This window comes from Antechinus flavipes, chromosome 4, assembly GCF_016432865.1.
Source record: "Antechinus flavipes isolate AdamAnt ecotype Samford, QLD, Australia chromosome 4, AdamAnt_v2, whole genome shotgun sequence".
Taxonomy (NCBI): domain Eukaryota; kingdom Metazoa; phylum Chordata; class Mammalia; order Dasyuromorphia; family Dasyuridae; genus Antechinus; species Antechinus flavipes.
In genome coordinates, this window is record NC_067401.1 from 122640841 (window position 1) to 122651316 (window position 10476).

The window sequence follows — 10476 nt, forward strand, 5'->3', positions numbered from 1 at the left end:
TCTTATACTTTACTCACCAACACATTGTAGTCTTTGATCCAGTGACATTGTAATTCTTTGAGAATAGGGACTTTCTTTTGCCCTTTTCTATATCTGTAGCATTTAGCATTGTACCTGGTACACAATAGGCACTTAATAAATGTCCATTAATTGATTGGCACATTGGGTGAGGCATTCTGACAAATATATAAAAACATGGACAGTAGTGCCACAGGATGAACAGATATTTGTGAGTTTACCACTGGAGGAAATGTACCCATTTATGATATCACAGCTTTTATAAGAACACTTTTCAAAGGACATCATATTTTCATTTTAAATTCTAAAATGTTTTAAAGATGACTTCATGAGCTCATATTTTAGAGTCTTTAAGGAGAGAGTGGTTAATGATTATATTTTATACCTTTTTTTTATTTATGATATAAATCTACCTGTACAGACTGTGACTCACATTACTTTCTTATCCTATCTGATTCTTGCCCACACCCTCCCATAAATTCTTCTTGTAGGATCCATAAAATACACTTGAGTTCTTTAATTTTTATTATACTTTATGGACACAAATGCAATAAAGCTGCCCGTCGGTTGTTCTTCTTGCTATCTGCTTCTTGATTGGGTTAGATAATAGCTTACAGAATCTCTGGATTGCCACCCAATCCAGTGGCATATTTACCTCTCTTCAATTTACCTTTCTAGTGTAAACCCTTAATTTTAATCAGCCTTGCTGCTTAGTTTTATCTCTTAGGAACATCTTGCCTCTTTCAGGATTAGCTGATCACCTGAAATTTCAACATTATGTAGAATAATTCAGTTTTTAATACTCAAAACCTTAATTTCCTCAATTGCCTCTCTCCTCTGATCAAAGGGAAAACGCCTCCCCAAACCTTCCTTTATAGAGGACTCAGAACTTTGAGCTAGGTGGCATAACAAGTATAATACCAATCTGGAGTCAGGAAGATTCATCAAATCCAGCCTCTTACTAATTTCTTATCCCTAGGCAAATCACTTAATCCTGTTTGCCTCAGTTTCCTCATTTTAAAAAATGAGCAGAAAAAGGAAATGTTAAATCACTCCAGTATCTTTGCAAAGGAAACCCCAAATTGGATCACTAAGAGCTGGACATGAGTGAAAAATGACTGAACCACAAAACATTCCAGGTAACTCTCCATTGTTCATCAGTAGTCCTGTTTAATTTTGACTCTTCAGAACATTGTGCTTCTGGGTCATGTGCTCTCTGATATCCCCTTCTCCCATCCCAACTGCTTTTCAGCTTCCTTGGTATATTGTCTTCCCTTATTAGATTGTAAGCTTCTTGAGGGCAGAGATTGTCTTTCTTTTTCTTATTTGTGTCCTCAGAATTTAACAAGAGACTAGTAATGTGTTTACTGAATCAAATAGCATTATTATATATTCCTCCATTTCATATAATCTGTGGTTCAACAAGACTATCCCATCCCATTTTGTAATTCATCTCACACACATCACTTTGCATTTGGACTAGCTAATCTCCATGCCAGGAATTCACTCTTTTCTCACCTCTAACTCTTAGAATATCCAGTTTTCTAAAAATTCAAATTTATGTACCAACTTTTTCATGAAGTCTTCTCACATCCTTCAAAATTATCTCCTACTTATTTTGTATGAATCTTGTGCATAGTTAGATAAGCACAGGTCTCATCTAAAGGAATAGAAGCCACTGGAGAGCAAGGCCTATTTAATTGTTTTCCTCTTCATCAGGAGTTATAGCAAAGAAGTAGGGAACTGAAGGGAATGATTGAAAGGATTTATCATACATAGAATATGCAATTGATAGAGAGTACCATGGATGCCATTTCTTTATCCCTTCCTCTCTTCTCCCCCTTCTTTTCCTTCCCCTTTTCTTTCCTCTCTCCTTCTTTCCCTTCTCTTCCTTCTACCCTTTCTATAACCTCCTTCCCCTAACCTCTCCCCACTGCCTCTTCCTCCTCCTCCTCCTCCTCTTCTTCTTCTTCTTCTTCTTCTTCTTCTTCTTCTTCTTCTTCTTCTTCTTCTTCTTCTTCTTCTTCTTCTTCTTCTTCTTCTTCTTCTTCTTCTTCTTCTTCTCTTCTCTCTTTCTCTGTCTCTTTCTGTGTCTGTGTGTTTGTGTCTGTCTGTCTCTGTCTTTGTCTCTCTCTCTCAGAAAAGTGGGAGCCAACATCCTCCAATGAAATGAAGGGAAATGGAGGTCTATAAGAGATGTGAAGTGGGGTGAGAAGACTCTGACTTGCACTTGTAAAGGGAATCAGTAGTTCTCTATACCAATCAAATCACAATCATCCAGGCTCAATCCTTTTATGTTAAAAAACAACATAAAAACTTAGAAGGAAAAACAAAAAAGACAAAAAAGCAGGACAACTTTGAAAACTATGTATAGAATTTATTACATAATTTTTTTAAGTCAACGATGTGAAATAGAAATTCATGGTTTTATACTGAATCCTCTTTTTATCTTGTGTTGTGTAAATGCTGTTTTTCTTTCTTTTTAAGTTCAAAATTGAATTTAAAAAATAAAGTTAATTGCAATTGTAAAATAAGAACCCCTTAGAATAGATTGGTAAAAGAAAGCACAAATCCCATGATTAATATGGAAATATATTTTGCATGACTTCATGTATCTATTTTCCATCTTCTTTACCACTCAAAAGCACTGATTTTCTACTGTTAATTCTGTTTTGGAACCATCCTCCACTCCTAGTCTCTCATTGGCTAAGTTGTCTGGGATTCAACTTTATTGTCATTACCAGTAAAGCAGTGGAGGACAGAGGAGGGCCTGGCATGGAGACAGTTGCTTTCAGACTCAGTTCCTTCTTTCTACTAAATTCTACCATACCCTGTGGGGTTTGGACCCAATGTCATTTTCTCCATCCCTTTGGCTTTTTTTTTTTTTTATTTTAGTGAAAGTTTTATGGGAACTGTCAACCAGAAACATGAGATCACCAAATGAGGACAAAGATAGAAAACTTATTAAATAATTTTTTAAAGTCCAACATGAATAACTAAATTATTTAAAATAGTCTGTCTAACTTAAGCCCTCTAAACCATAATTGGTTTGACTGAAAAAATGTTAATATCTGGAACTTGTACAGTGTGTTAAAGTTTGGGAAGCAATTTACAAATATTTTCCCATTTAATTCTCACAACAACTTTGTGAAGATAGATATTATTATCTCCATTTTATTGATGAGGCAACCAAAACAGACATAGGTTAATTGATTTATGCAGATTCCCATATATCACTAATAAGTGTCTGAGGCAAGATTATGAACTCAAGTCTTCCAAACTACAAGTCCAAGTACTCTTATCTGAACCACCTATTTATTGTATTCTTAGTAGGAAAAAGAACTGTCATATTCTCAAATATTGTCTATATTGGATTTAAAGAGTAGATTTTATTCCAAAATATCGATTTTATTTATTTCCTAAGATTAAGGACCCCCAGAAAAGAAAAAGAAAATCCTGGAAACAAAATATGTCAAAAAATGTAAAAATAGCTGAACAAATGATGGTTCATGAATGTCATGGAATATTGTTGGACCATAAGTCTCTATTTTTTTTTGATGGGAACATAATAAAGTCTCAAGGCAAGATTCATTTTGATTCACTTACATTTTCATTCTACTCAATTGAGAATCTATACTGTATTCAGTACTGGACTAGAATGTGAGTGATGAAAGGAGAAAAAGACTGAGTCACTATCTATTACTTCCAAGGAGTTTCCATCTACAGATAAAGAGACAAATAATACATTCAAGAAGAATAATTCCATAGTAACATAAGATCATATCTATTTATGGGTAAGGGAAAAAACCAACAAACCATTGACTCAAGGAACATAAGATCATAGATTTAAAGTTGGTAGGGATGTTGGAAGCCAATTATCCAAATCACATTTTACAAATGAGGAAATTAAGGTCTCCAAAGCTTAAATAACATAGCGGTATTCACACTGATCATAGATGACAGAGCTAGGATCTGAAGCAAGGTCCACTGACTTCAAATTGATTCCTATTTCTCTCTGTTAGATGATACTTAACACTCTTAGAAATAGGACAGAAATACATTGGAATCTTAAGATTATTAGAATTAGAAGTAGTGACATTGTTCAGCCCCAACATTTGACTTAGGCAAATAAAAATAACCCCTTAATTGCATATTAAATTCAAAGAATACCCAGGCTATTGAAGAACCATGCTAATTGAGAATCACTGGTACTATCTTAGAAAGCATTAAATATTCATTATAGGGCAAAACAAGAGCATTGGTTATGAAACCTCAATGACAGGAAAGGATGCATCAATGACTCTGCATGTTCCAAAGCATATTTTGTGGTAAGTTGACTATATATAAAACAGGAGATCAAAAGATTGAATTGCAACTTTGTTTGATTCCTGGAAGAGAGTGACAAATAAAAGCCATCCATTTCCAGTCAGGGAATTCCCAGATGAGCTAAAAGGTATTATATTACCCAACCCCTTCCGCTTCAGTAACCAACCGCCTCATGGGATGGGAACTGGGAATTCAGAGCAGGGGGGGTGAGGGGTGGGGATTGGGTTACACCCTGGTGGTGATACCTGGCCTACAGCAACTTGCCCTTTCATTTTAATAAGCATAAATGGTAGCAGCCTTGAGTCATGTTAGAAGACTGGGGTGAAGGCCAGAATTCCTAAGTGGCTTTCTCATGAATGTGAAATATGCCCTGTGTGTCTTGAATGAACATAACTCAGGGCTACTGCACTCCCCCAAAAAAAGAATTTCCCCCGTTTCCTGGCCAAATCTCCTTAGTATCATGTCTTTCTAGGCAGGATTTATATGGAGCTGTATAAATTCCAGATACCTTAAGTAGCTATCATTTCATGTTCTCCCTCTCCCAGTAGAGTTCACAACCCCTTTTAATGGTCTTCAAGAATTGCCATAACTGAAAAAATACTAATATTCTGACAATGTGGTGAGGAATCTGTCTAAACTTAGTCATGCTGAAACTGCGGTGAAGGACACATATATGGATCTGTCATAGTTTATGCTCTGCAAGCCTTGACCCTAGAGAAGTCTCTACTCAGTAATGAGGAATCAAAAGAGGATTCCAGTAGGGAGTAAGTCTTAAATCACTAAATATATGCTCAGTGTTATCATTGGTGTCAGAAATGTGGAAAATCCCAATGATGTTGTTGTTTAACAAAAAGTTATTTAACACTTTAATATGACAAAGAATTTTACATTTATCTCATTGGATCTTCACAAAGACAGCCCTGCAAAATAAGTTGACCTCTTCCTCTCAGGCCATATTCTGGCCTTAATTAATATGTGGTTCTATGAAAAAGATAAGGTGTGTCCTCTCAGATTGGCTAAGATGACAGGAAAAGATAATGACAAATGTTGGATGGGATGTGAGAAAACTGGGACACTAATATATTGTTGGTGGAACTCTGAGCAAATCCAGCCATTCTGGAGAGCAATTTGGAGCTATGTTCAAAAAGTTAGCAAACTGTGCATACCCTTTGACCCAGCAATGTTACTGTTGGGCTTACATACCAAAGAGATCTTAAAGGAGGGAAAGCGACCCACATCTGCAAAAATGTTTATAGCAGCCCTTTTCATAATGGCTAGAACTGGAAACTAGATGGATGCCCATCAATTGGAGAATGGCAGAATAAATTATGGCATATGGATGTTATGGAATATTGTTGTTCGGTAAGAAATGACCAACAGGATGATTTCAGAGAGGCCTGGAGATACTTACATGAACTGATGCTGAGTGAAATGAGCAGGACCAGGAGATAATTGTACATGGCAACAACAAGACTATACAATGATCAATTCTGATGGATGTGGTTGTCTTCAACAATAAATTGATTCAGATCAGTTCCAATTTTTCAGTAAGGAGAGAGCCATCTACACCCAGAGAGAGGACTATGGGAACTGAGTATAGACCACAACATAACATTTTCACTCTTTCTGTTATTTGCTTGCAGTTTTGTTTTCCTTCTTGTTTTTTGTTTGTTTGTTTGTTTGTTTGTTTGTTTCTAGATCTAGAATACCTGCCATCTGGGGAGGGAGTGGGAGGAAGGAGGGGAAATTTTGGAACAGAAGATTTTGCAAAGGTCAGTGTTGAAAAATTACCCATGCGTATGTTTTGCAAATAAAAAAACTATAATAAAAAATAAAATAAAATACTAAAAAGAAAAGAAGACAAGATTTGCAGCCAACTTGTATAGCACTAAATGTGTTTTCTCTCACACCTACCTGACATATTGAGGTTAGAGAGAGAGAGGCAGAATATGTAATCTCCCCATTTTTAAACTTGTAATTTCTTACCATCACTCATCAAATCTGTCTTTTTGTGGTTTTAATCTATCCAAATTTACAATGTACAAAACCTGATGATTTTGATATATTATTTTAATAAGTATAAAAATTAATGTCCAGCTTCTACAGGTATCGCTGTTGAAAACCATCATCATTTTTAAAATTCCTGGATCAGTCTCACTTTCTTTCTCAAGGAATTTAGTACCTGGCTCACAGTCTTCTTTTCTTTCTAAATAGTGGAGCTTATATTAAGAAAATTCAACTCACAGTTTTTAAAGACAAAACAAGAAAGTCTTTATAACAAATATGCATAATCCAGCAAAATAAATACAGTCATATCCAAAAATGTACATCTCATTTTGCATTTTAAGTCTATCGTTTCTCTGACAGGAGGCAGATAATATGTTTTATCTTCAATCTAGTTTATCATTGCAATGATCAGAATTTTAAAGTCTTTCAATGTTGCTTTTGTTGCTATCATATAAATTGTTCTTTAGGTTCTGTTCACTTCATTCAATATTAGTTTTCCTAGTTTCCTCTGAAATCGTTCATTTTATCATTTATTACACTGTAATTACATCCCTGTGGCATAGTTGCTTAGGAATTTCCCAGCAGGAAAGTATCCTCTTTAGTTTTGGAGTTTGGGCTACTCTGAAAAGAGTTACTGTAGTTTTATACATATAGGATCTTTTCATCTTTCATTTATCTCTTTGGAGTATAAATCGTTATTGTCTGGCTAGACCGAAGAGTAAGCAGATTAGTAACTTTGTGAATATAGTTCCATGTTGTTTTTCCAAAGTGGCTATACCAAAAAAAAAAAAAAAAAAATTGCAATTCTTTTTCTGGTGTTTGTACCAATTCATAACTTTGCCAATAGAGTACATCAATGTCATGGAACAATTTGAAAGTGTAAATTGCTGTATCTATGTCACATTGGCTGAGAAGTTAGATAAAACTGGATTCAGTTAAGTCCCTATTCTGCCACTTAGTAGCTCTATGACTCTTAGCAACTCACTTAACCTATCTGACCTTTCATTTAGATACCTTTAAAAGGAGGATACATATCCTTTGTACTACTTCCCTCTTAGCATTGTTATGTGACGTAATCATGTAATAAAATGAATGGCAAAACAAAAAGGACTCTGATAAACAGGAAGGGAAATGAGTGTTGGCTAGAAATTTCAAGGAAGGCTTCATGGAGGAGACAAAGTTTGGAATGAGAATACAGAAAGACTCCCAGATATTGCTTAAGTCTCTTTAATACAAGTCACATAGAAAATTGAAAGAATGGAAGATTAATTGAAAGTTTTGGTTGCCAAGTCCTTTGTTTATATTAGTGTCCTAATACCTAAACTAGGAAAAAGATAAAGGAGTAAAAAAAGAACTACGAAACAATATCATTAATGAATACTAGTTCAAGGATTTTAAATAAAATCTTGGCAAAGACTACAGAAATTATTCATTATAATCATATTGCATTTTTACCCAAGATGAATAAAGATGCCTAAATTTAGGGACAAGAATCCACAAAGTAGGCACTTAGGTTGTTCAGTGAATAAGGTACTGAACAAGGAATAAGATCTTAATCCAAATTTTCCATTAGACACTTCATTTCTCTGTATCCTGGACAAATCATTTAATTTCTTTCTATCTCAATTTCCTCACCTGCAAAATGGATATAGCAATAATATCTATCTTTTAGAGTTATTGTTAGAGTAAAAATGAGATGATATTTGTGAAGTGTTTTGAAAACCTTAAAATGTTATATAAATGTTAGTCATAACTAATTAATCATGTTAAACACAAAAAAACACAGGATTATCTTACTAAAAAAAGAGAAAAAATTGACAAAAGTACAACACTTGATAGGGCTAAAGACAAAAAAAAAAAAATTAAGCCCTAGAATATGTAACATAGATAAATGTTTTGATATGATAAAAATATTACCTTAAACTATAAGTAAACATTATATGCAATGAGCATATACTAAACATGTTCTCATCAAATACAATAGTAAAACAGGAATGCCCCTAATCTCTATTATTATATGATATAGTTCTAGAAATACTAGTAATAGTAATAAGACAAAAATAAAAAAGAGATTAAAGGCATTAAAGATAAACAAAGAAAAATCAAAGCTATCTCTATTTGCAAAAGAAACTCACTGACACAATTAACCCCTGCTATGCTAATTGTGCTAACAAATTTGAGTGTCTATTATTTTTCTTGCAGGCAATAAAATAAACTTATCCAAATCAATCACATTTCTATATTTTAATTTAAAAATCCAGAAGATAGTAATAGGGAAATTCCATTCAAAATATATAAAATATTTAGGAAGCAATCTACTGAAATATGTTTAATGTTTGTATAGATTCTATTATTAAATGCTTCTTAATGATATAAGGAATAATTTAAATATCAGGAGAATTATTCAGTACTAATAGCTGGGCCATATCCATGTAATAAAATGACATTATTACCAAAGTTAATTTGTAAATTGATGTGACTTGATGTTACACAACTACAAAAGGGATACTTTACAGAAATACACAAGATAATGTGAAAATTTATTTGAAGGAACAAAAGCTCTAAAACTTTAAGGGAGATTATGAGGAAAAAAGATAGGAATAAGTGGGAAATAGCCCAATATTTGATAAATTGCAAAACATAATTCACATAACTCTATAGTTAAATTAAAAAAAAACTAGCTGAGAAACTTGTAAAGCATTTTAGCAGAAATTTCTTGGACCAATAATTTATACCATATTACACAAAAAATTCAAAATGGGCACTTAAATTGAATGTTAAAGATCATAAAAAATTAAAGGAGAAATACATGATATATTTTTCATATGTTTGGGCAAGAGATGGATTCTTAACCACATTAGAGATATAAGCAATTACAAAAGATAAAGTAGATAATTTTATGTAAAATTGAAAAGCTTTTGTACAAAGAAAATTTTGTATCTAAGATAAGAAAGGAAGCAATCAGCCAGGGGAAAAAAATCTGATATCATTCAATTCTAGTATATACAGACAATAATAGATGGGTAAATACATAAATATAGCCAAAATCCATTTACCATAACATGGTTAAAAGATATGAACAAAAAGTTTTAAAGGATAGTTGCAAGCTATCAACTATATGAATGAAAGTTCCAAATTGCTAATTGCGATAAGAAGAGAAAAGCAAATGAAGAAAAAATATTACTATTTCACCTTATCTCACCCCTAGCAAATTGCCAAATTGCCAAAAAGACAAGAATAGTCAATGTTGCAAATGTTGTGTGTTGTGGAAACTCAAGTATGTTGAGGCATTGGTGAAAATGTGAATTGGTTAACCATTCTGGAAAGCCATTTCAAATTATGCATATAAAGTAACTACAACATCCAATCCCTTTAAACCAGTAATTATATGGCTAGATGTATTCATAAGGAGGTAGTTGACAAAAAGAAAGACTCTCTGTGTGTAAATATATACTAATATACATATTCATATGTGACATGCATACATATATGTGTGTACATGTATGTGTGTGTGTGCCATATATTACTACTTTTATATAGTGACAAAGAACTACAAATAAAGGAGATGTCCATTGATTTGAGAATGACTAAATAGATTGTGGTACTTAAATATAATAGAATATTAATGTACTATGAGAAACGATAAACATGATGACAACAGATGACAACAAACAAGAAAGTCTTGTGTGAACTGATGTAAAATGAAGCTATCAAGAAACAATATATACACTAATTACAACATAAATGTAAAGAGTAGAAATCATAAAACTATCAAAATAGAATGTTGTGAAATTAAAAGAACAAACTTTAGCCCCAAAAAGAGATAGGAGAATGCATTTCCCTTAGCTCTGTTGCAGAAGTCAAGATCTATTAGTGTGAAACATTACATATAAATGTCAAACTTTAATGTTGACTGGTTTTGCTAAATTCTTTCTCTTCTTCCCCCCTTTTCTTTCCTTTAAAAAAACTATTTTTATAACAGAAGCCTTTAAAAGAGAACAAATTGGAGGGGCTAGAAGAAAAAAAATAAGTAATATAAAAATAAAATATAATTTTAGGTTATATATATTCAGTCATGTTAACCATATTTCTATATTAGTCATGTTATGAAAGAAGAACCTGAAC